The 25,343-nt window shown below is 41.6% G+C and overlaps 1 protein-coding gene across 2 annotated transcripts in view; it reads left to right on the top strand.

The window, feature by feature from the left end:
• LSAMP (limbic system associated membrane protein) overlaps positions 1 to 25,343 on the top strand; it is a 1,003,852-nt gene that overhangs the window by 287,374 nt on the left and 691,135 nt on the right. The window lies entirely within an intron of this gene.

Here is a 25,343-nt window from a genome sequence, read left to right as displayed (position 1 = left end):
TTTCTGTAGAGATCATTTAGTGTTTAGGAGGGGATTGCAGTCACTATGATGATAGCTGTAAAAGCAGAAAACTAACTAAGAAATGATATGCTGTAACAACTGTGTAACTACAGGATATTTATGCATCTAGTCTGATTACTGAAATATTCCTTGGCACTTTATTCTTTGAGTGATTAGATGATAAACTTTATATGCAAAAAAATCTGCATCTGTACACGCTGTCGTACTGCTATGTCTTAACTTGGGAGAGGAGGAGGAGGAATATGTTGGGAGGCTGTGCCAGTAAGGTAGAAGAGACAGCTCTTGGTTTAGAAGATATAGAACCCAAGTTCTACACATACAGATTGGTGGTTATAAGCAGTTCCCGCTGGGCCTGGATTTTCTCCAGTGACAATGACATTTGCCAAATGCCTTGTAAGGAGTAGTTACACCTCTGGGAGATGAATTAGTTAATATATATATGGGTAGCAGTTCCTGAATTTGTGGGGTTTTTTCCCTTTGGGCAGCTCACTCTGTAAATAAGAGAGACAGATTTCCCTGGGGAAGAGCTGGGAGAAAGGGGCAGCTATTGGAACAGGAGCCCATTGTGGGACATCTATGTCTCTTTTCTGTATCCTCAGAGATATATCTCTTATGTATGTGTATGTCTTTAAATCTAGTGAGCAAAACAGAGATGTGATGTAGAAGGCAGGAGCTGATAGCAATTGTTCAGCCAAATCAAATGCAGGTGCAGTCTAAAGCTTCGATGGAAAATGTCAGTCATTGATGAGACCCCAAGTGACACCTGTCCCATGCTGCAGCAGGGATCTCGATGGACACCAATAGATTTCTTTTCCCTTTTCATCATGTCTCTGCAGCCTGCTTCTCTATCTAGTTCTAAAATGCAAATGTCACTTGCCCTGCTGTTACTACCTCTGCAAAGGTTACTTTCCGAGTACATGCAGATGATTTTGCAGGTGCTTTCTGCAAAGGTCTTCAGTTGAGATTTCATTTATGTCTCAGTTTCAATTCTGACTGCATAGCATAAGCCTGCCTTAAGGAGAAGTTTTTGTACTCGTCTAGGCATCTTGAATTGTTGTGGATTTCTTTGTCTTTACTTTTTCAGAGAAATTTGTGAACACTTCACCAGACGCCTACACAGCCTTGATACCAATCATGCAGGGTGAGCTGTAGGAAAATCAATGCATCACTTGTCTTGGCAGTTCCAAAAAGGAGATAGTTACTGAAGTTAGAAATATATTAGCTGTGGGTGTGTGTTGCTTTCTCAAGGTGCTGCAGACTTCTAGTGAAATGATGTATTTGCCTCAGGGTACAGTTGCTTTGCTACAGATCCAAATCTAAAGAAGTGCCCAGTGCCTAAACTGCCCTCTGATACACATCACTGCTCAAGATTTGACCCTGCTTTTGAGAGTTGTCATTATAAGTGTCAGGGGTTTTTGAAGTCATCTTTGTCTCCCCACTTGTCGACTACTAGGAATGGAGACAGATACAGCAAGGTCGATGTTCCAGCCTGATTAACAAGTCATGTCTATTAGACTTGGAAGGATGGGAAGGTAATGGGCCAAAAGAAGTTGAAAATGGCCTAGAGTTAGCTTGGCTTAGTTTAACTCAGAAAAATGGTGGGATTTTTCCAGCCTCTGCTACCTGGTGACCCACAAGGGTCATCATGTAAGGTGAAGTTTCATTGATGTCTAGTATGTTCTGCATATCTTCTCCACAGTGCTTACTCTATTGATTTAGAGCTTCTGACTTCAGTCAATCTGAAGTCCCTGCTGCAGGTAAAGCAGTCTCGTGTCATGCTGGGTTTGCAGTGCTGGTGTATGGCTACTTAATATCTTTCCTTGTGCTTTGATCCTCTCTCTTCTGGAAAGAAGTTAAGAGTTCCTTATAAATGTGGGTAGAGTTGACAGGTTGTTTTTTTTCTTCTTCAAATACCTTCTGAAATTTTCTCCTATTGTGGTGCTTTCAAAAGCAAAGCCCCAAACCTGAATGCTCAAAAGTGAGGCAATAAGTATGCTAGGTAGAAATGCAAGAAAGTCAAATATTTAAGTTTGCCCCTGAATCAAATGCAAAAAGACAGTGGCTTTTGACAGCACCAATGCTTGCTCAGTGAAGGTAGATATGAGTGGGACAGCTTGAAATGAATGAATGTGGTGTGAGGTTGCAGGCACGTTTTATCTGGAAGTAGCCTTCATCTCTGCCTAGTTCAAAGGTTTGCATGTTGTATATCCAAGTGTGTTTGTCCCTTTTCTGCCTTTACATTGCTGTCAAGGACTGGCTGTGGTACCTGCTGTGTTGCTCTCCCTATGAAATGTCAACACAAGAAATTCAACTCATACTGATTTGCTCCAGATAAAAAATATCAGGAAAGAATTCCTCGCCATCAAAGCTTCCCTTTGTAAGAGGAGCTGGCTGGTGAGTAGAGAAGTCATATTACTGATACAGAGCGATCAGTTGAAGAACTGTAATTCAATCAAATGGTTCTGCTGGTATCATAAACCAGGAGAGCAGAGCTCAGTCCATTTAGAGATTGCCAGAGCCCTGTGACTGAGTTAATACAGACTTGGCAATCGATCACTCTCTCCTTAACCTCCCTTTAACTTTCCCTCTTGCTCTCAGCTTTTCCATCTCTCCTATTTGCCCTCTGCTCCCTCACATGCTATCTGATTTCCCTTTTCTTCCTCTTTTACCAGCCACCTCCTGCTCCAGTTTCCAGTTCAACTTCTCATCCTTACAAGCCCCGCCTGATGTATACATAACAGATGTATAACAGGGTTGACAGATGCTTTGTTGTTTGGTGAAGAAGCCTCTCTAGTGTGTTGGGTTTTTGTAGAATTTGTTTTCTTTTCATTTGGGGACATCAAGAATTTGGGGTTGGGAGGTTCAGGAATACAGATTAGAGTTTTTTCTTTTGAGAAGGTTATGACTACTGGGTGTGTCTTTGTGTTATTTCATTAGAACCATAAAGGGAATGTCTGCCCATGGGTGATAGGCTCATAAACACTATTAATGCTGCTTAGATTGTCATGTATTTTTCATGAGATGAACACATGGCTGTAGATGGTAGGCACATATGATGTATACAGTTGCATAAAATTTTAATTTACTAGCAGCATGTCTTATGATGGCAAGGGGGCTTTGGCCTTTTTCTTTTATTTTATTCTTAATCAGAACTTTTATTACTTGACATTTTGGGTTGACTAGCTGCATCTGCTGTCTATTGTAATTGTGCAGGTAGTGCATGTGGCCACTTTGTGAAATGACCAGGTGCATGTGCGCCTCCAGCTGTGCTGAGCCACTTCCTTGGGGAATTCATAGGTATGAAGCAGACACTAGGGGTTACTGTAAGAGAGAACCAGTTGATCAGTGTGAGACAATTTGATGTTACCTACTCCCATGAGTGAGGGGAGTGAGGAGGAGACACCTTTTTATGGCTGTGGTTTGGCTTTCAGTTAAGGCTGGGACTGTAGGATCCCAGGTCCGTTGTTGGCTACACACACAGAGAAAAAATAAATTACCAGATCTAAGTGTTCAGTAAAATCCTAGCTGCAGCAGAATACATCTTTTCTGGTCTCTTAAGTGCATTTTTAGGTGCAGTTACACTGATGTGCCTTTGGCACTTGGCTTTTTTCTTTTTTTGCTGTTATTTCTTTTTCCTCTTCCCTTCCCTCGACACACGAGAGGAAAGCCCAGCTCTTTTTTTATCTGTGGGTGGTATGTATTCATCAGCCTAGCTCACCACATCAGAACAATCAGCAATTGACCGTATGTTGAAAACAGACACGCTCATTAATTTTAGGAGCCAACGTTCACTAACCAAAATGGCTCATAAACTACCCCAGGGGAGCAGGAGGAAATTGGAATTTCAAACTGTGGTGCTGTCGTGGTGAAGGGGCTGCCAGACCCTTTCTCATCTCAGCCCTACTGTGGTCACTTGAGAGCTGCTCTGCTTGGCAGAGGAGGGCAGCTCATGCATAGCAAACATGGGCCCTCTCCCTTGTCTGTGTCCCTTCTCCAGTGCTTGGTGTTAATTAGAAACAGTAGGATGTAGTTTCCTTGTCAGCAAGCTATGGCATGACAGCACAATACTGTAGCCTCCTGGAAGCTGAGCTGCTCTTTTTGGGATATAGGGAGCTGCCATCCTCTAGGTCCTCTACAAATTAAACTACAGTCCAGTTAGAGCCACAGTGTAGTCCCCTGGGCAACAAACTACAGTTGCTGCCAAAGTAAGAATATCAAGCCACAGCCACCTCAACTTGTTTAAGCTATTCTGGTAGCTTTGAGTTAGAGATCTCTTTGGTGTTCCTAACACTGAAGACTTCTCCCACCCCCACACACTTCAGAACTTCTGTTCTCTTTCAAGTTTTCTTTTTTTTTTTGTTCTTTTGTTAAAATAATTTCTCTTCCTTCAAGCCTTTCAAAGCACTTCTGAGGCTTCTCAGTTGCACAAAGAAGGCTTTATGGGTTGAATTCCTCGTTGCATTCCTTGTATTTCTAGCTATTTCATGTTTCATATAATATAGGCAAGGTTTTTTGTGGTGACTAGTGATTATGGGCTGTTCTGTGAGGCTGCTTGCCCACCTTAAGACCCCTTCAAGAAGCTTAATTATCAGAAGGTGATGAGCCCTCATTCTTTCAAGATGAGATCCCTTTTAGTTGTTTCAAGGAAGACTTTGAAAAAATGTATGTATGAGAGCAGGGAGAGAGGAGACAAAAATCTCAAATGACCTGGTCATCTATAAAAATTGCATACCTATTTAAGATAGTGGGCTGTGGTTTAATCACTAGGGTAGAATAAGTGTTATGTTATGATTTGCAAAATGTGCATTCTGATGTGCAAGGTATGCTTGTACACATATGGGAGAAGCTTGCTGAGTAAATGGGGAATGCACTGTCATAGTCTGGGTGCCTGCATGAGCAGAAAAGGGGCATTGCTGAGTGGTATCCATGCATTTTTTTTTTTTAATAGTCAGTAGGAGCTAGCCAGATAATTAGTGGTAATGAAATAATATTGGAAACAGTCATGGTATGATGTTCTCTGTCCCCCCTGTGTGTGTGACAAGTGAAATGCTCTTCCTTCTCCCTTATGGCCTTTCAACCAGGACATACATCTCTTCTGAAATATTCAGTTAGAATAAGTGTCTGAGCAGTACCTAATGAAATAAAGTATGTGTCTGTGTGGGGGTGGAGAGCTGTCAGCATTTATTGCAACAAAAGGAATAAGTCATCAGAGGGTTTTGTCATGAACTTCTGTTTGTCTGTCTCGTACCCCAGAAAAAGCAGAAAAACAGCCTTTTATTAGCACTTTCCCTTGGCTGTCCTTCCAGTAAAGGTAACTTCTGCAGAAATAACTTCTCCTTTTCCTTTCAGAAGTAAATAAGAGGCTGGGGGAAATATTGCAAGAAGATTCCTGACAGATTGTTTTAACTTTATGCATTCTTTTCAGAAGTTTCCCAGAGCTTTCAGATACTTATCTAATATAAGAACCTTGAAAACAAAAAAACCTGAAAGCCTCAATGCAGACCTATCTTGAAAACACTGTATTTTTAAAAATGGCTTGAAAACGTTAAACAAAAATGGAAAGCTAAAAACTTCTAGGGCTTACAAAAAATGGTTGAGGAAATTCACGTTTCAGTGGACTTGCCAGAGGAGGAAGAGAAAGCAAACTCAACCTTTTTTAACTTTTGTGCAATCACAGTCAGTTTTGAACAAGCCATTTTCTTTTTTGGTATCATGCACTTGACCATGTTTTCAACAGCAATAACATGCATGGAGTTCTGGGTAAACAATTTATAGGTAATGGAGAGAAAAGAAAATCATGACAGCTCTGGAAACATTCTATCTTTGTTCAAATTTGACCATATTTGAACCTATTTTTCACTCAACTTCAAAGATGGTCTGCAGTGCTTAGTCAAATTCACATACCTGTTATGGTGAAAATTCAAACAACTTTTGGAAGAAGCCTAGCAAATTCAACTTTCTGTTCATGTTTCAAAATTGCTGATAAGCAGATCATCATCACCTTTTGCCCTCTCTCAATTTATTGGCTATTTGGGATTATTCAGAAAATTTCTGTGAATAATTTTTGGTCTCACTAATTTGTGAACAATTTGGTGGATAATCACAGTTTGAGTGATGTACACAAGATCTGGCTGGACACAATAAGCCATGTGCTCTTCTTCCTGCTTCTGAATTGGGTAATTAGAGTGCAGTCATAGGTGTGACACAAGATTTCCAGAAATTGTAAAGAATATTCAATGTTCATCACTATTTACAGCTGCAGCATTTTCTTTTATGGTGGCAGACTGGCTTCTGAGGATATCACTAAGCAAGAATAAGATGTGGTAGTGCTGAAAACAAGTGTCACACGTGGGAGGTCAAAAGATCATTTTGAGTCCTGAGGATGTTGTTTTTATCCCCTTCTTTCCACTTGTAGCAGAGGCAAGTGGAAAGGAGTAATTTTCTCCATCTGAAGAATAGGAAGAGCTTTATTTCGTGGTCTTTTCAGACTCACCGTGATGCCCAGATTCCAATGGGACAAAGTCAAGCTCTGTGCATTGCATTTCTTCTCCTTTGCTCCTCTAGCCTTCACAGTTACTGAGAGGAGCTGGTAAGCGGGGCTGTGTGAATGGTGTCCCCTGGGCAGGCTCATGGTGCTCTAGTTCTGATGTATGAAATTATGAAAGATAGGAGCAAGCACTGGCAGTTGGCTGGGTGGGAGGTGCCAGTGTATTTTTCACACACACTGTCCAAGGTGTACTGCTCCATCTGCTTTGGCAAAAACAGAAGCTCACAAACTGGACAGATTTTTGCTTAGCTGAACCAGGCAGAAGCCGTCTCCCATGTGGCTGGTTCATATGTAGGTGTGCTTGGTGTCTTGAACATGAACTAAGATCTGCAGAGACACATGCTACACTAGGGTGGTTCCTGCTTTGGTGGGTTTATGCAGACTGTGTAACTCCATTGCTAGATCAGACCTCAGCTGATCACTTGTGTTTGAAGTCTTTTAATGAATGCTGAAATCACTTGGTTTCCTTATTTTGTCATCTTTGAGTTAGAGTTTAATATTTTAATTGGGGGGGGGGGGATGTTATGACTCAGGATTCAGCTTGCCTTTGAAGATGAGGCCTTAGGGAGTCCCTAAGTCATATTCCATAGCAAAGGCATCTGCCCCACTAGAATGAAAGTTAACTTTGTCCTTGGAAGCATCTGTGGCCTCCTGCAGGCAGTAATCCTATTTGTCTGTTATTCCGATCCCTGATGGTTTAGCTGTATGGCACCACAAGGGACACAGGGATTGTTGGCTGGAACTGAATGTAGCATTGTAAATGAGAGCATACCCCTAATTTATATGGCAGTACCAGAATGTACTTGGGTACATTCATCAGCCATGCATTTCCTTTGCTTCCCCCTCACCCTTCCCTACTGCCTGTGCATATTGATCAGGCTGTCATTGAGCTGTCCCCAGTGACACCCCAGTCTTGTCCCTGGGCGGTCACAATTAATATCGGCTGCAGCTGTTAGTGTGTGGACAGTTCACACTGAGTTTTCTGCTGTACATTATCTTATATTTGTAAACAGGGGTCAGATCTATTATGCTGTAGGTGCACCCAGCTTGGTCAGAGACCTCAAGGGTTGTCTTGTTCTAAGTTTAAAATAGATAAATCTTATTACTTCTGGAACTTTTTTCACCTTATTACTCGTTTTTACAAATCATTACCACATACAGGGAAAAATACTCTTGAGTTACCATGTACTATGTTGCACTTCAGGCATAATGAGAATGTTTAGTGTTTACTCTGTGTTGCTGATTTCTGATTAAGTGATAGTACCTTGTGCATCTAAAAGACTCCTAGATTTTGTCCTGATTGCTGTTTTAAGAACATGAACCGGGTGATATTCTGGTCACTCGTATACACTCGCTCATCAATAATTACCTTTATTTTAGCTTTTCTAAATTAATGGAAAAATATTTTTCAATTCTCCTCATACCCTAGAACTGTCAGTTTCAAGAAGTACTTAAACTAAATTTTTTAACTTCCATCTTGCTGATCAGGTAGCTATTAAATTAGACTTCTTTTCCCCTCCGATTGCCTTCATTTTGGAATAAACACTTTTTATGGAAGAGGAAGTGGGTATTACAACTTGAAAATGTGTTTACAGTGTGGTATTTCCGTCAAGATAGATGCTAAACTAAGGCTCTGTGCCTGCAATGATGTCATGTCACTGAATACTGTGGAAGTTGAGTCTACTGCTACTCCAGTGGTCTCTGCCCCAGAAAATTAGTCTTTACTGCCATGACTCTGCTGAAGTCATTGGAGTTATGCTAGAAGAAAACTTGGCCCTGATCTATCCTTCTTGAATACTTTATAGCCAGGTAATACAATATCTCTATTGATTTCCCTTTCTGTCATTTCCCCACATTTTGCCATCAGAAATGCCTGTTGAGTTATGATCCCATTGTTTTCCTAGGAATTCTGAGCAGCTTCGCAATTTGGTACAACAGCTAGCCTTCCATATGTCTTATTTTTGGCATTGTGCCTTTTAGTCCCTTAAAAGAAGAAAACTTAGGAAGCCATTTTTTGATGTGTCCATTCCTGTTTGTTTTGCCTCATTGACTGAACATATTTTTTACCAGAAGTGAAAAATATTCTATTTTCTACCAAAAGTGTTAAAATTAGGTGATTAAAAGGTTTTGTCTTCTATTTTAAGGAAATAATTAGATAGGTGCAAAATGACCTCTGCTCTTTTGGGTGCTACAATTTTTGCAGGAGAAGACCCAATCCTGGTGAAAGCTTCAGCCAAGACTTTTACCCAGGACCAAACAGATTTTTAAACTGGGCTTGATTCAGATCTGTTGCCCATGATTTAGCGGTTGTTAATGTATAGTCCTGTTCGTATTCTGGAAATCTCATACATGAAGCTCACTATCTTCAGTCTATACTGAGCATGATAGAAATCAAATCTCTGGAGCAGGAGAAAGTGATCTCTCTTCATCCACTGGTCTCAGATTTTTGTCTGCCGTGATTATGATTGCCTGTAATGTCCCAGTCTTTCCTCAAATTAGGTAACTGCAATAAGCTCCCTGTTGCTCCTCTGTCTTGTGGTGGGTGTCAGTGTTCCTTGGGTAAAAGTGAAACTGCCTTGTTTCACCACCTTCCCATGGAATCAGTCATTATTTGTCTTGTGATGGATTTTGTCTTGTCATTTGCATATTACTACTTAAAAAATGGTCCTGCACCAGTTGTACAGTGGGGGTTATCAGAGATATTGCAATCCCAAACTCTTTTCCTGAGCCTTGCATAAGTCCATTTTTCTGTCTTGCTAAGTAATGAGACAGCTAAATACAAACCTGTAAGTTTAGGTGCTCATTGGTGAGTTACCTTAGTGTTCTGTAAAATTAACAGTTCTGACACTAGGAATTCAAAGAACCAGGTGGGGTTCACATTTGCCATAAATACAGTTTCCCGTATTTCTGAACATCAAAGATTCTGACAGCCCTTTCTTTTATCTGTTTAAGAGGGAAAATTAGCCAAATCTTGCTGTTGGAAAACAAATCCCAGCTAAAGTATTTCTCGTGACTTCTGTTTTCCCCACATTGTTTTTCATTACCATCTGGAATATTGGAAGGTCTTGCTCTGAAGTGTTGAGCTATCATCTCAAGAACATCCCCATAAGCAATCTCTGTAAATAATTCTGTCTCTACTGGTTCAGAAACTTGGGCATTTGCAAGAAATGCAAGATGTCTTGGTTTACCCTGCCAGGTAGTCCTGAAAGGAAATTTCTGATGTAAGTGATGTTTGGTTTGACTCAGCAATGGGGCAGCTGCAAAGAACTAATCCCTGACCTTAATTTTCAGAGAGTGCTGATAGGAGATTGGAAGATGAGTAAAACAGGGAGCTCAAAAATTGACAGCAGATCAAAAGAGGGCCAGGTACAATGATGTGCCTGAAGGGGGGGAGGGGGGGGGAAGAGAAAAACTGGAAGAGGTAAAAAGTGTGAGGGAGCAAAGATAAATGAAAACAGGGAGGAAGTAGGTAGTGAGGAGAGCCCAGTTTTCATCTGTTTTCAGTACTGCAGCAAGTCAGAGGAGGTGTGGGTTAATGGAATGTCTGGGCAAAAGCTTGTCCTGCTCAGCAAATGGAGGACAGAAATATAAGAGACGCCATCAAAGGGAACAAAAAGAGGAAAAGAGAGGAAAGAGAGGCTGTAATTCATAGACAGGGAGACAGGAGAAGATAACATTCTAGGAGGATTGCAATAAAGAAATGTTGGAGTGATAGAGGGAGAAGGGCAGGACAGGAATAAAATGATGGAAAATAAAAAGCGGGGCAGAAGAGCTTACGACAACTTAGAACAGCTTGAGAAAGGTCATGCATGCCCTCTGGGCTCCTAGCCACACAAGAGCCAGAGAAGACTGTCATGGTAGATAAACAAGGGATGGTAGGATGGAACACAATTTATAACTTGCTTGTCATCTGGCATGGGAATGGAAATGAATATCCCATCCCTATAGGATTGTCAGGGCACTGGGGAAACTGGCCCCTGGACTTCCCTTGGCTGTTAAGTGAGAGGAAAGGTGCCAAATACTTGCATACATGTTTCTGTCTAGCTGGGTGGTACTGGAAGCATTTGTGAAGGAAGAGAACAAATGTCTTTAAGAACACAAAGCTTGTTGCGTTGAAATGCACGCTTTTGTGCTGCCACATCCACTGACCCATGAAATTTGATTGAGAACAGAATAGTCTTGTAACTCTGCATTTGGGTGATGCTGTCTGTGGCTTGGATAATTTATTATTTGTCCTCTTTAAGGGCAAATGACTTAGATCCTGTCTAAATTTGCCTGAATTTGAAGGCACTACAAACTTCGATGAAGGTTTTATGACAAAGAATTGGTCAGTGAACCCCCTCTCCTGTCAGGTCCTCTATAGGGTACCTTAAGATCTTCATAGATGGCTCCACAGTGGAAGGTACATTAACTCCTAATCTTCCTGTTTGGAACAGGAGTCTTCTGAGATACACAGTGCTACTCTTTGTGATACCACTGAAGCTGTCTACATCTAGGAATCTCCCTAGATAAAATTAGGGGATGGAAAGGATAGAAAACCTATGTGACAGTCTTTGTCTGCAGTTCTTGATGCTGTGCTCTTAGCAGGTTGAAAACTTGCCCTGAGGACAAGGGTTGGCTTTACTGGGTAAGAAAGGATAATGTAGCATTTATGCAACCTGTGCTTCCTTTTTCATCATGCTTCTCTTTCCTGAAAGCTTTCATTTGACTTCATTAAACCTAGATTACTGGGGAATGGCACAGGCTTGGGAGTAGACATGGAGTTTTCAGAGCCAGTGTGAAGCTTTAAATGCATCAAGCAAATAGGATCTGTGCTTTTGGCAAACTGGGATAAATTCCCTTTTCCTTCCCCTGGTATAATCAGGAATACAGTTTTACTACTTCCAGTTTTGGTGGAGTGGGGAAGGCAAAGCAGTTTTGAGATGAAAATGGATTCAGGAGTTGCTAGATATCAGTGCTATTCCTGTTATTGAATGTCTGTCTGCTTCTGTGATGCTGGCAATCCTTTGACTCTCACAGCAAGCCCTTCATGCTGATTAGCCATATGGACACTTTGAATTTGAAAAATAGCTGAGTGAAGAAGTTTGAAAAAGAGTTTAATTTTTGTGTTCTTGGGGCTGAGTTAACAATGCGTGGTTATCTACAGGTCAGAACCTCAGCTCCAGTAACTCCCTCTCAAGTGGAAGCAAAGAATGGACAGTGATTCTCTGGGGTGTGCACCCATTATCAGAGAGGGAAGAAAGCTCTTCTTGAGACACAAAAGCTGGAATGCTGTTGAGCTTTGGTAGAAAAATAATTTCTGATTGTTTCTCAGCCTGAAAGGGTAATATCACAGGTGCTACAGAAGCGCAGTATCAGACCCCTTAGTCATGTTTGTAGGACTAATGACTATCCATCTAAGAGATGAGGCTTTAACTTTTCCTGCTGTCTTTTATTTCCAGGGAGAATTTTGGGAAGGCAGGTGACTGAGCCTTGTGAGTCTGGTCAGTCAACTATAGGGTGAGGGAACTTCTACTGTACATGTGTACTCATGCCTCAAGGGATTTGTGTGACTGTCTAGGCACAAATCCCTGCCCATATCAAGTATATAAATTATCTTTCCTTCTACAAAAATGCCTTCTCATTTTGAAAATCCATGTCTGTGTCCTCTAGAAGGGAGAAGGCAAACAGCATCACCTGTCTGACAAGGTTACCATCACTTCTCACCAATGCCTGAGGGACTCTGCAAGTGATTTCTGCCCAGTTCCTTGTCCTTATGAGACTCCATGGGAAATGGCAGGCTACCAAGTTCACATAAAGTCTTATTTCTAGAAGCATGTACTTTTTTGGCTTACTCTCTGAATGCCTGACATCTTTTCTGATGACTAGCATTCTATCAGTAAGTTTCCTGCCCTACTGTCATCTCCTCTGTGAGGTTCAGGAGTTTAAGCTGATCTTTTATTTCCAGAGCTAGTAGGAGGGGAAGAAAAGTGACCTGATCTGAAATTTTTGGGGCGGATTTTTTACTGGCTGGAGGAAAAAAAGACGAGATGCCATCTTCTGCAGTGATCGTAGGATTTGAATCTTCACTGGTGGTCTCCTTATTGCTCTCTGTGTGCTTGCATTCACTTGCCGCTGCTCCCTTTACTGGGTAGTCTGAGGGATTGTAGCCAGTTGTAATTGGCTTCCCACCAAACCCCACAGACTACAGAAAAAAAACTCCAAGAAGAGAGAGAAGGAAAAAAAAAACAGAATAGCAAAAGCTATGTAAAATATATATATGTTTTATATATATTACATATATACAATTAAGGTGCTATGTACATATGAACACAGGAACCCCAAATTGCTCCCAAAAAGGGAAAGAGAAGGGAAAAAAGAACAAAAATGGAAAAAACCAAAACAGGTATGCACAATTGAAAAACCTGGTCACTGACAAAATAAAGAACTAACAGAATCTCACCACTTCCCTTGAGAAAAGCAGGACAGCCGGACGTGGGCCAGCACTCTCCCCTCACGCATGGCAGACAACAGCAGGCGCTGCAGCCTCTGCTCCAGATAAGCAAGACCGAGACAGGGATCTACTGTTCCCAAACCTCGCTGGAAGAAGAGAGAGAGAGGTCTCTCTTTATTTATACCTCAGCTTTATTTATACCTCAGGTTATGTAAAGGAATAGCATGGAATACTTCCTTGGTCACTTCTCTAGTTCCTTCCTGGTTATAAGCTGGTCTCCAGGAAGGCCTAGACTGAAACTATCACAGATTTTCCTAGTTCCATAAGGCATTGTGAACATCAAAGTGACGGGTGGTTGTCCCTGGGTTGTAAGTGGACAACTTAAGACACAGACTAATGGCATGACTGTATCTTGGAGTGAGAAGACCTTTGCTTTTCCTATGAGTTGGCTCCCAAATCTGAAGCCCATGTCTCCTGCATTTTGTCCTGTCAGTCATAGCAGTTGCCCCATTATTTCATGCTGATTGCTGCCTACTATATTTTGACCTGTTCCGTCTATAAAATCATAACAATGAGCTTGATAACAGGCAAGTAGTAGGTGATCCATTTCCCACTGCTGACAGTCACTGATGTTGTGTTTCTGAAGCATAAAGGTTATAACTGCACAGTCCCCATTAGAGCTAAAAGAAGTTGCAAAGCTGCAACCAACCTCCACCAGCCTTGCATGAGCAGTTGACAGTTATTTAACCTTTAGTGACAGGTGATGTACTTCAAAGAGAAACGATGCTTTGTGGGTAATGCTTTATTTATTTCTTGAACAGCAAGCTGTAAATTCACCCATTTATGGGAGCTACATTTCTTGCCTATTGTTTGAGTGTTGCTCAGAAGTGTCGTTCTGTTATCAGCTTGGATGCCAAATAGTCAGTGCTCTGTCAATTTGATGTCATGTCATGTTTGGGAGGAACTAAGGCTGGCAGGGTGTGTGTTTGCATTTTGAAGGAGTGTGTTGTGAATGAGCTGGAAAAGGAAGTGGGGATGGATGAGGCCTCAAATTTCAGCTGATCCTTCACTTCTCCTTGACAAAACTGCCATGGGAGTGCTACCTGCTTCTTTTAGATGCTAGTGCCTTGGTTTCATGGAGCCTGATAAACACTTCTCCACAGCCCGTGGGATATGAGAGAAGACATGGGTGCCAAAATCAATGGCCTAAGTCCAGCAGATAGAAATCTGTGGCTTCACTGACAGTAGGTGGAGGCTGTTGCCCTTTCCTTAAACTGGCCTGTGACATGGAGTAGTGGCTGTTTGCTTACTGGTGCACTGGAGTTATTTCCTCCAAGTGTTTTGTTTTTTGGAACTTTCATTAATATGAAGGTATAATGTGCTTAAGGGTGTTCACTCAGCCATGTGTGTTCATCCTCATCTTGAGACCGTGTGAGAAGCCAAGGGCAGACTTTCAACTGAGTTATGCTGTCTTGCTTATCTCTCCTTTTGAGACTATTCTGAACAGAAGGAAAAATTCTAAACCCCTAGAGACGCTTTTGCAAATTTTCATCTTTCAGCTTTTCTCTTACATAGTTGTTATATTTCCCATAATGCTTCTGCATTTCCTCCTTCCCTTTGCTGTGATGCCTTTAATGCTTTTATTCAGTACATGGAGTTGTTGTGTTTCATCAGTGCTCAGAAAAGTCTTTAATTTTTCAGGCATATCTGGATGTGCAAGTGACCATTTGCATGTGAAAAATGGGTGCACCCACAACTCTGCAGCTACCCATAAATATCTGAGAGTACGAAATTGGAGGCCACAGTATGCTAAATTTCAAATGGAGCTGGATAAGATTTTTTGGTTGTGTACTTCATTCAGCAAAAATGAGTAGTCTGTTTGACCCAAGTGATTTGTGAAGTATTTTAGACCCAATCCCCCTCCCTCAAATTAAAGAATAAAAATTTTCTGCTTTGGCTTTTTCTGAAAAGAAATATTTTTCTTCAAAGTACTTTGACATTTTTATTGACATCTCATTCCTATTATTCTAAGAAAATAATGGAAGTACAAGAATAAAGTGACATTGACTAAAAACATTTGTGGGTATCTGTGGTGAAGTATCTTGGCAAGAAAATTCAGTGTTTTGGATAAACTGTAAATAAGACATTTCTCTTTGGCAAAAAAATAAATCAATTAATGCTGAATAATTCATTCTCAGACAACACAGCCCGTAGATGAAACAGGTTGCCTGGGTGCAAAGGCAGCCACACTGGATCTGCACAGATCAGTTTAGGTTTGACAGAACCTAATACCATCAATGCCATATGAATTCAGCTAGGCTGGCTCCAGGCTTGAGCTGGTTCCAAGCATCTTTTCAGCTCTCTGCCCAGGTTGACAAACCAACCTGAGACAGAAGACAAAAGATGTAGAAAAATGAGTTAATGCACATGTCAGCTTAGGCATGGAAGTAGTAATACTCTTGGTATGGACTTCTCCAGGATCTAGGTCGCTCTTGCCCTGCCCGGTAAAGAACTTGTTGCTTTTACACACTTCTGTCTTAAGGTGTTGGCAATTTTTAGAAGGGAAACTAATCTTCCTTGTCTGCTTCTGAACAGGGTTTTGGGGGCAACTCACCCCTTATTGACAAGTAGCAATTAGCGCTATGAGAACTTATCATTTGCTGACTGTTTTGTAAGTGGATTTAGTTTCTAACTTGAAGGTGCACAGAAATTATAATTTGCCTGTGACTTGTGTTTCTGAGAACAAATATGCCCATGAAAACCTTGGTGAGGCAATGCCAGGGTAAACAACAGTAGAACTGTGGCTATTCCTAGGCACTTACTGAAGTTGTGGTAAACCTTCTCCAAGCGACTGTTTGTTCAGCATTTTAGTTAGTAGGTCTCAAGAAAACCCCAAACAAACAAAAAAAACCCCCCAAAACCCCCACAAAGGTTTAATCACAGAATGGGTATGTTTGGAAAGGACCATTGTGGGTCATCTGGTCCAACCTCCCTGCCCAAGCAAAGTCATCCTGGAGTACATTGCACAGAACTGTGCCCAGATTCCACTTGAATATCTTCAGTGAGGGAGACTCCACAATGTCTCTGGGTAATCTGTTCCAGCGCTCAGTCACCTGCACAGTAAAGAAGTCCTTTCTCATATTCAGATGGAACTTCCTGTGCATCAGTTTAAGGAACATCTCTTGCCTCTTGATCTGTTGCTCAGGACCATGAGAAGAGCCTGGCTGCATCTCCTTGACACTCTCCTTTCAGATACTTATGTGCATTGATGAGGTCCCCTCTCAGTAGTCTTGTCTCAAGGCTGAACAGGCCCAGCTCCCTCAGCCTTTCCTTGTGTGGTGGTTTAACCCCAGCCAGCAATGAAGTACCACAAAGCTATTCACTCACTCCTCCGCCAGCAGCATCAGGTAGAGTAGAAGTTGGGAAACTTGTGAATTGACATAAAGACAGTTGAATAGATAAAGAAAAGCTGTGCACACAAGCAAAGCAAGGACTCCTTTCACTACTTCCCATGGCTGGGCAGGTGTTCAGCCATCCCCAGGAGAGCAGGGCCCCATCACACATGTGGAGTAGGTGGAACAACAGGACCTTAGAGATGGCTTAGAACTTTTATAGCAACATCAGTAACAACATGGTGTTTGGCTGAGCAGCTGTGAACTTCAGGCCCCGATCCTGCAAAAGATCCACAATGATACAGGGATGGATAATTGTGGGTTTGCTGCCAGTGTGCTGTTATCACATAAATCCATTGCATGGTGTGACCTTTAGGCTGTTAAGTCTGTGTGAGGTGTAAGTCACTTAGCTTATAAATAATGGTGCAGAGATCAGAGCAGAAGCAGTGGGTGATTCTAGCTGTCAATTGGTTTAAACCACAACATGGACAACCCAGTCCTCCATCCTCCCTTTCTCTGAACAACTTTTCACAAAAAAATACCTTTAAGTCAGTTGACATGATCATAAACTCAAGTTGACAGTGTGACAAGGTCTTTAAGGGTGGGCATGGAGCAGAAAAGGAAAAGAATGAACTTCAACAAAGTAGAAAGATGATCAGAGTAAAACTTTGGGGGATCATTTAAGAAAATCAAAGGAATGAAAACTTCATTTTAGAAAGTGTTAGAAATCCTAAAACAGAGAAATCCATTCCCAATGCAACACTTCAGTCCATCCAAACAAATTAGTCTGGGGGCTTCATGTAATGTTTTTTCTTTTTTAACTTAAACTTTTTTGTATTCTTTGTAGGGCAACTCAAAAATAACTTTTGTTTTAATTTGCTAACAAACAAGAAAAAAATCAATTATTTGTACAGCTATAAATTGCACATTTATAAAAGACACATGCTCTATTGCAGTCTGTCATTATGTTGTTCATGAAGAAATGTCTTTGTTTATCCACTTTTCTTTTTTAAAAAGGCAATGAAATTCAACAAAAAAACACATGGATTAAAGTAACAATAAAATGAAATGTACAGAAGTTGGGAAATACCAGAATTACAATATAGTCTTTAAATGCTCACAGGCTGTTCTTATTGCAGGATTTCTGTCTTGTTCAATGAGGGGCTTAGTGTATGATAAATAAGATATAAGAGCACACAATGAATAATGAAAGGAAAAAGAAATATTGAGTAGCTGCACATTCAGCAAGTCCTAGCCATCCTATGGACTGAATGTGGTAGGGTCTGTGGAGGGGAGGGGGTGAAAATGTAAAAAATGCAAAGCAAAGCTACATCAAAATATGTATGAACTGGAGACTGTGGTTAAGAGTATGAGAGAAAGTATTACACTGACATTTTCTGACTTTGCATCATTCTGCAAATCTAACTTTTTAAAAAGTAAAATCAATCTGAAATTCCTTATATCACCACCAATGTAAATGACTGTGAGCACTCTTGGGATTACCTGAATCAAGCCGTTATGCAAAACAAGGTCACAGTCTTGCCAGTTGTCCCACATAGGAAAGCCCTGAAGTCAGCAAAGGCTCTATGTGGTCACTGGATCCTGTGTGCACGGAACAAATAGGCAGGTTTGCTGGAGTACACTCCATACATCCTAGGCTGCCTTCAAAACCATTTGCCAAACATACAACCTTCGCAAGAACTGAACTAGGCTCTTTTGAAGAGTGTTATAGAATAGTTATATAAAGTAAGATGACAAACTTCAGAGGGTTCCTATGCGCTGAGTAATGCTACTGTTTCCTAATAATTTGGTTGCTGAAAGAAAAGGAGTGTAGCACTTGGCAGTGTTTCAATAAGAAGCAAGATGTATTTGCTGTTTGATCTTGGGGTGCTGTGCAGTACAGACTTGGGGTGTGCTGGAATCCCAATTTAATGCCATGGTGTAGTGTTTCTGCAGAGTCTAAGCTAGTGGAGATGCACATCTGACAGTCACTGCAACAGTGTGTGTGGCATATCCTTGAGAGTGCAACTAGCTTGCCTTCCACTATCTAGTCTCCTATCTCTTGAGTTATACTACACAACACAGAGTATGTTTCTTGACCTTTTTCCCTTTTCTCCATATTTGTCAAAGTTACCTTGGAAAGGTTGCTAACCTGGTGCTTGTATGTGGGGATCGTTACCTTTGTAAGTATGATTTGACCACTGTGGAATAGGACTACCACCCCCCAAAAAAATTTTGATTAAGTAAAAAAATACATCTATTTTGTACCTTCTTCATTAGTTGTGTTAAACTTTCTCTTTTGATTTTATACCCATACAACCTTCTGCACAGTCTAGAATAAATGGCAAGACTTTTCGAAAGAGCATGTAAGTCAACCAGTAGCCATTGCTCACGCATCGTGTACTTTCTATAACCTCACGAATGTAGTCTGCAATTAATAAGCAGCTTGCTTAAGAGTGTAGATCTTGCAACCTTATGCATGAGAAATTTGCAAAATCTTCATTACTGATCTCTTTCTCATCTCTTCCATCTTCCAGGAGGAAAAACTAATTATTTTTCCTGTGACTTAACTGAAACAAATTCTTTTTGTCCCTCCTCTTCCAGATACCAAAAAGAATACTACTGACAAAATAGCCATACTTCTAACAGTGAGCATTGATTGAATGCAGAGAGGTTTCGTATTCATATATCAGAGACTGGAAGCTTCACCTCAGACTCCAAATGCCACACCATTTTACCTACCTCTGTAACTTTTTCTGTAGTGCAATATCATCTTTTTGTTACAGAGATGTTTACATGCTGTGAATTAGACCCACCGAAGAAAAGACCTGTCCTTCTAATGCTGATTACTAGAAAGGAATTTGTACTCTTGTATGTTAAGACTGGATTTTCCTTGCAGTGGGGCTTGAGTGCTTTACAAATTTCTGGCTGTAGGAAACTTGAACTGAAGATGCTCCAGGTGTGAGAAGCGCTCTAATAATTTGCTACCACCAGCAGAATGACAGTGTGCCGCTTCCAGGGACATCTTCCTGCTACTTACTTACTTTCTACTTGCTTTGGTGCTCAGTAGATCTCTCTCCAAGTCCACTCAAGTCATAACCTAGCAAATAAAAGCACCTAGTTTTCAAGTTGGTTAGTGAGTCAAATTCCTTGGGTGAAATGTGGGTCCAGTGATCACCAGAGCTGGTTTAAGGAAGGGGGCAAAGCTGTACAGCTAAGGGCATGGATGAGGGAAGAAGTGGGGAGCAAGTACTCCCTCTTTGGGGTCAGTGATCTGTTGAATCTGCTTGGCTGCTAAGGAAATGATTCCTTCAGAGGAAAGGTCTTACAGAGCCATTACTGAAACTTGTACTCACATTTGTTAAAGTTTTCCCAAGTTCTTACGCTACCTGACTGTGTAATTTAATTTAGCAGTGAGTTGGCAAAATGCCCTGCATACTGCTTTTACAAGGTAGTTGTTGGTTACAGGATCATTAGCTCTTCCTCCCTCCCCCAACTACATCTTAGTGGATCCTTAAGGTTTAGTGCTAATTCAGAGCCCTTGCACACTAAATGGTGTACAAATGCTTGTTAAAAGAGACATGTTTGAAATCCCTTGGCATATGCTTCCATCTTTTTAACTCTCAGACCTAAACATTGTGAACTTTAAAGCTGCTTAATTCTGTCTGTCGTGACTTTTGAATAATAGCGATGAATGCCATTCTGAGTGCTCTGGAGTGGCTAAATCACTTCTGCCATGTTCTTTCAAAAAATAATCGCTGCTGGATACTGGCCAAGTCCAGAAAATTTCAGCTCTGAAGATGAACATTTTGGCAAGTTATGACTGACTGAAATCAGCAGAGAAACTCATTTGCATTCTTAACTGTAGCAGATGTTGTTGCTATTGCCCTGCAAGCTGGACAGCAGACTGCAGAAGTAGGGGCCACTGTGCTGGCATGAGACCCGTTAGTGCCTATTGCTTCTTTTTCCTGACCTCTGGCACAGGTTGGGAATGTTTTCTAAATTCTGCCTACTGGTGTCGTCTTATTGGTGACACCAAGCAAGTTTCTGAGCAGTCTTATGCCCCCCCAAGTAGATATGCACCTCCCTACTCCTGCTTTAGCGTGATGTTGGAAGCCGTAGAGTAGAAAGAACATAGGTTGCCTGGGGGAGTGAGCAGGGAATCAGCATGACACTGTGTCAAACCATAAACAAAGTCCCAAGACTTAGGTCTGGAAGTGTTTGATCCTGAACATTGTAGTAGTGGTGGGTCCTGCAGTGCATCTTGGATAGATTGGAGTCTTTCTGGAAGAGGATCCAGGCACAAGATAGCGTCAAGCACTGAAATGATACCCAGTACAGGATTTATGCAGTATCTCATCAGTCAGCTTAAAGCATTTTGACAGCCTAGGTGAAGTTCTCTGTCTTGTGACAGAATTTAAAGGGCAAGAACTTGCATGGGAAGCCCTGGAAAAACAATCTCACTCATCCTGCTAGCACTGGACAATAGGAAGGAGAGGGTCCTACCAGGAAGTAAGTGCCAGATCTATTGCAACCTCTTCTTCAACTGATGTAACCAAAGTTTAGCAGTGATAGGAGAGGCAGTGTTCTTACTGCTGCCTAACACTCTGCCATAGCCATCTCCCTGTTTTGTTTCTGTGTAAGATCTTTGCCCAGTGCTGTTATCAGTACACTGCCATACAGAATTTTTGTTTCAGTATAAGCATATACAAGAATTTGCCTTTTCTGTGTAGTGAATGTAATATGAGGTAGTAATGGCATATGTTAAATAGAGAAGAGATGTGTGCTGCTGTAAAGGCCAGCAGAAGTCTGATAAGAGAAGCCAGGGCATGTAAAATGGCATTATGTAACTCAAGTGAAGTAGCTATTCCCCATCCTGTATGTCTACACTGCTAAACATGGGCTGGAACATATTATTGTGTGGTCTTGCCACTATCCCTCTTGATGCTGTTTTGATTTTTCTGGAACTTTAAAGTCTGACAGTAAAGTAGTTACTATTGAGGTGAGTCTTGTTTCTTTTGATTAAAACCTGCTGCTACCAGCACCAGCTCTTCCAAGCAAGAAGCACTAAAGGGACTGTTCTGTCCTGTGTCATTTCTTGAGCCATAAGCCCTTTCCCACCACTGGAGGTGCTTGATTCATGTTAGACAAACTGAGAGAGAACAGCAGCAATGTCTGTGAGTGAATGCAAGGTGGGCAACAGAGCCATAGCCATTAGGGTCTCCTGTGCATCTTGGACACTTTGACAAACGGATGTAAGGGGAGAAGCCTCATTCAGTTTGGTGTGCGCTGGTGAGAATGTGGTTTCCATAACAACTTACTTCAGGTCTTCTTTTTGTGTTCCAGCATTAGCTTTTTGTGTTGCTCCTAGAACTTGACTTACTGTAGCAGCATGATGCATCTGAATAGCAGCACGCTCCTCTCCAGTAGCTGGAGCACCTATTGTTATCTGAGGAGATGACTTATTCATCACAAAGTTAATGCAGGAAGTGGGACACATCTATAATGTCTCTATCTACTCTTTTTAGCCTTTTCCGTATTAATATTGTTTGATGTCCCCAAAAAATGGAGACCTACTGCAATTAGTTAAAATGTATATCATCCATGATGCTCAGAGTTCACACCCATGTACTCACTACAATTGTTTGGAGGTGGGGACTGACCCCATGGTCCTGACTGCCTCCTGCTGCTATGTCTTCCTTGCTTTCAGTCCTGTCCTGCCCTTAAAAACAGGACAGTAGGACTGAATCAATACATTTCAGTGCAATCTATTAAATAATTTCTCTCTGGGCAAGCTAGGAGTTCCCAAGGCAGGTAAGGAGTACTAGACTTGCCCTTCTCTCCGCCCTTTGGCATAGGTGAGTGTCAGAAGTTGTAAAGATTCAGTACCTGGTTGCCAGAAGTTCCTTTAAAGAGTTAAGCTGTCACAGGTTGCAATAGTCCAGAGACCATACTGGTTTGTGTGCAGAAATAATACACAACTTGGGAGGTGCTCAGTGGTGGTGGCAAACAATCATGAGCATCTCTACCAGCTGGGAAAGGGAAACCTGCAGGAAGGCTGCACATATTTTCCTGCTTCTGGTGACATGACACACTGCATTCAGTGAAACTCCATATTCTTGACTGCTCGTTTCCTTTTAAAATTTTTATATAGGCTGGGGAAACTATCAATTTCTTCCTTCCTCCTGTGACTCCCCTCTTGCTGGGAATTGAATAGTCAGAAGTAAACAGGCTTTATTTTTCTCATGTGTGTTATATAGCTGCAGACCAGTGGCAGTCCTTTGCATCAGAGTTCAGCTGTGCGGTAGAGCACACCTGATTTTTCCAAATTTTTCAGATAGAAAGTTATTACAAGGCACAGAGGCTCTTGGAGGGAAGGTTTACAAAGCACGGCAGTCTGGAAATCATGGATAACTATGACAACTGCCAGCACTGCAGCCCCATTGCAGATAAGGATGGCCCTGGGAGCAGTTGCATTCTGCAGCCTCTCCAGGCTTGCAGAAGGGTTTCTCCCCATTTACACTAACACTCCTCCCCTAAGGAAATCCCCACAGATTTACTGAAAATCAAAGCACAGACAAGAGCAAGGGCCATAAAGGCATCTACATCTTCTGCTCCCTTCTGTTGTGCCTATATCCCATCTTTTTCGGTTCACTCTATTTTCAATGTTTGTCATTAGGGAAGCTTGAATGCATAAAGGAGAACTATGAGCAAGGCTGGCACCGAAGTAATAAATTTAACTCTGAAATAAACGATACCTGTGGGTAATAGGTTTGAAATTGCTGTGTTCCTTGGTAATGGGATATAATTACGAGTACCACAAGATCTGCAGGGCAAAGGTGCAATTATACCCCTCACATCTAAGTCAGTGAAAGCATTACCACAATGTTGCCACAATTCAGTGGCGTGGAGCAGGGAGCTTATTGGGAAGATAACAGTAGTTCAGCAAATATTTCTTTGTAATTCCTCCATACTGCCCCTCCCCCAGCAAAATCTTGAAAATGGGCCATACCCTGGGATAAAAATCCCCACAGCAACAATGTGCCACAGTTGCTGTGAGATTAGCAAAAGGTTCCATTAGTAACTACCAGGGAATGAGTCCTGAGTGATAGATCCACTTTATACCAGTGGGCAGGTCATCATTTGTTACTATGTGGTTCTGCAGTAATTAAAGGCTATTGAATGATATTTCTCCACTGTAACTGACGGGGGAGTTGTGCCTTTGTGTCCCTGTGTAGTTGCAAAGTAATTACAGGCTAATGACTGATGGTGTGACGGTGTTACACAAGGCTGTTTATTGTGTTCCCCTGCATTGGGCTGTTAATCAGAGGGCAATGTCCCAGTTGTTGCTACCTGTAGCAGCAGGGTTCAATTGTGTGTATCTACCCTGTTCCATGGAAATTATGGCTGGATAGCAGGGAAGTGGTCCACCCAAGCTGGGTAGTGTGGTAGCTGCTGAGGCCTGGGAGGTGTTATATTGGGTATTCAGCTGATGAGTATGCCAGGAATTGTCTGACTTGGGAGTTATGCAGGATAACCTCCAACTCAGAGGTTCACCTTTATTTCCAGTGTAGTGCTGTACATTTATCTTCTCAGTGTCAGTTGGGTGTTGACCAGTAAAGGGTTTTTTGTTTATGTGCAAGATTCCCCTGAAAGGACAGCTTGTGTTCTGTTTCACTTTCACTTGCCTGTTTACCTATGGGATGACTGACAGGTCTGTAGCTGGCATAGCTGTCCAGTCTGCTAAGGTGGTATGTCCATATAATGTGACTTGAGCTCTTGTCATATATGTCTGCTTGACACAGTTTTGCATTTTGGTTTTTTTTTTTTTTTTTGAAGATGTCAGTTTGTCTATTCATGCTCTTAACGGAGTGAAAGCCATGGGGATGTCTTCAGTGCAGTTTGAGTTGAGCTAGACAGCCATTGCAGGCCATGTGACATGATACACAGCATCACCATGGTCACAGGGGTTGTACTGCTGGCAGAGAACTTTACTGTGAGAGACATACCCAAGTCAGGTCTAAAGCTGGCTCAGAGCTCAAGACAACATATGTGATCAGATGTGCCATGTCCAGTATCCAAACTGTGATCACTCGTCACTTCAAGGATAGATACAGCCAACAGTTTTCCTCTTCCAAGTACCTTCACACTGAACAGTGAGCCCTGAGCCCCATTCTCTGGGGTGAAAGCCAATTGAAAAAATTTGGAATTTCTTGCTAGAATTTCTTGTACTTCACATCAACAAAGGTAGGATTGACTGAAGTATTGGGTGTGGTGCAGTGATAAAAAGCCTGAGTAAGCAGCAGCACCACTTGAATAAAGGAAGAAGGTTTTTAATGTTGGTTTTAGTCCTTTATAGAGCAATGTAATGAGAACCAGGCTGGTGACTTGCATCACTCCAGATCCTTGCTCATACCAGTAAGTCTTCCCAAAATGGAGACCTACTGCCATGTATTGCCACTGTGTTTGTAGGAAAGTGATGGTTGTGACTTTCCCTTGGAATATCTGAGATCCAGCAGTTTTTTAGAAGAATATAACAGGCTGGGTAGTGCAGTGTGCTCATTTGTCATTGCTCCAGGGACTTGGTAAAACCAAAAGAAATAAGGCCATGAGCTACAGTGCAGATCTCTCTAGTCTTTTGGACCACTGGGGTTCTTCCTGCGTGTGGGAGTATTTGAGGTGAAAAATCTCCAGTTAGCAAACCGCAAGGAGAGCTGATTGTCACATTTGAGCCCCTCTCTCCTTTTGGAAGCTGCTGCAGTGCTGCCAGATTCTCTTTTCCTCTGTGTGTGTCTGGCTGTCTCTGTTTCTCAGAGTGATAGTGGCTCCTTTCTTTCTTTTCTTTCTTTTTTTATTAAAAAATGTAACATTTGAGTCTTTGAAATTGAAATGGATTTCAGTCTTTCTTATATTAATTATTGATAAATGGAGCCTGAGAGATTGAGATGAA

This window comes from Pseudopipra pipra, chromosome 2 (genome assembly GCF_036250125.1).
Source record: "Pseudopipra pipra isolate bDixPip1 chromosome 2, bDixPip1.hap1, whole genome shotgun sequence".
Classification (NCBI taxonomy): domain Eukaryota; kingdom Metazoa; phylum Chordata; class Aves; order Passeriformes; family Pipridae; genus Pseudopipra; species Pseudopipra pipra.
Note: the sequence above shows the minus strand (reverse complement) of the source record. Positions and strands in the feature narration are given on the sequence as shown.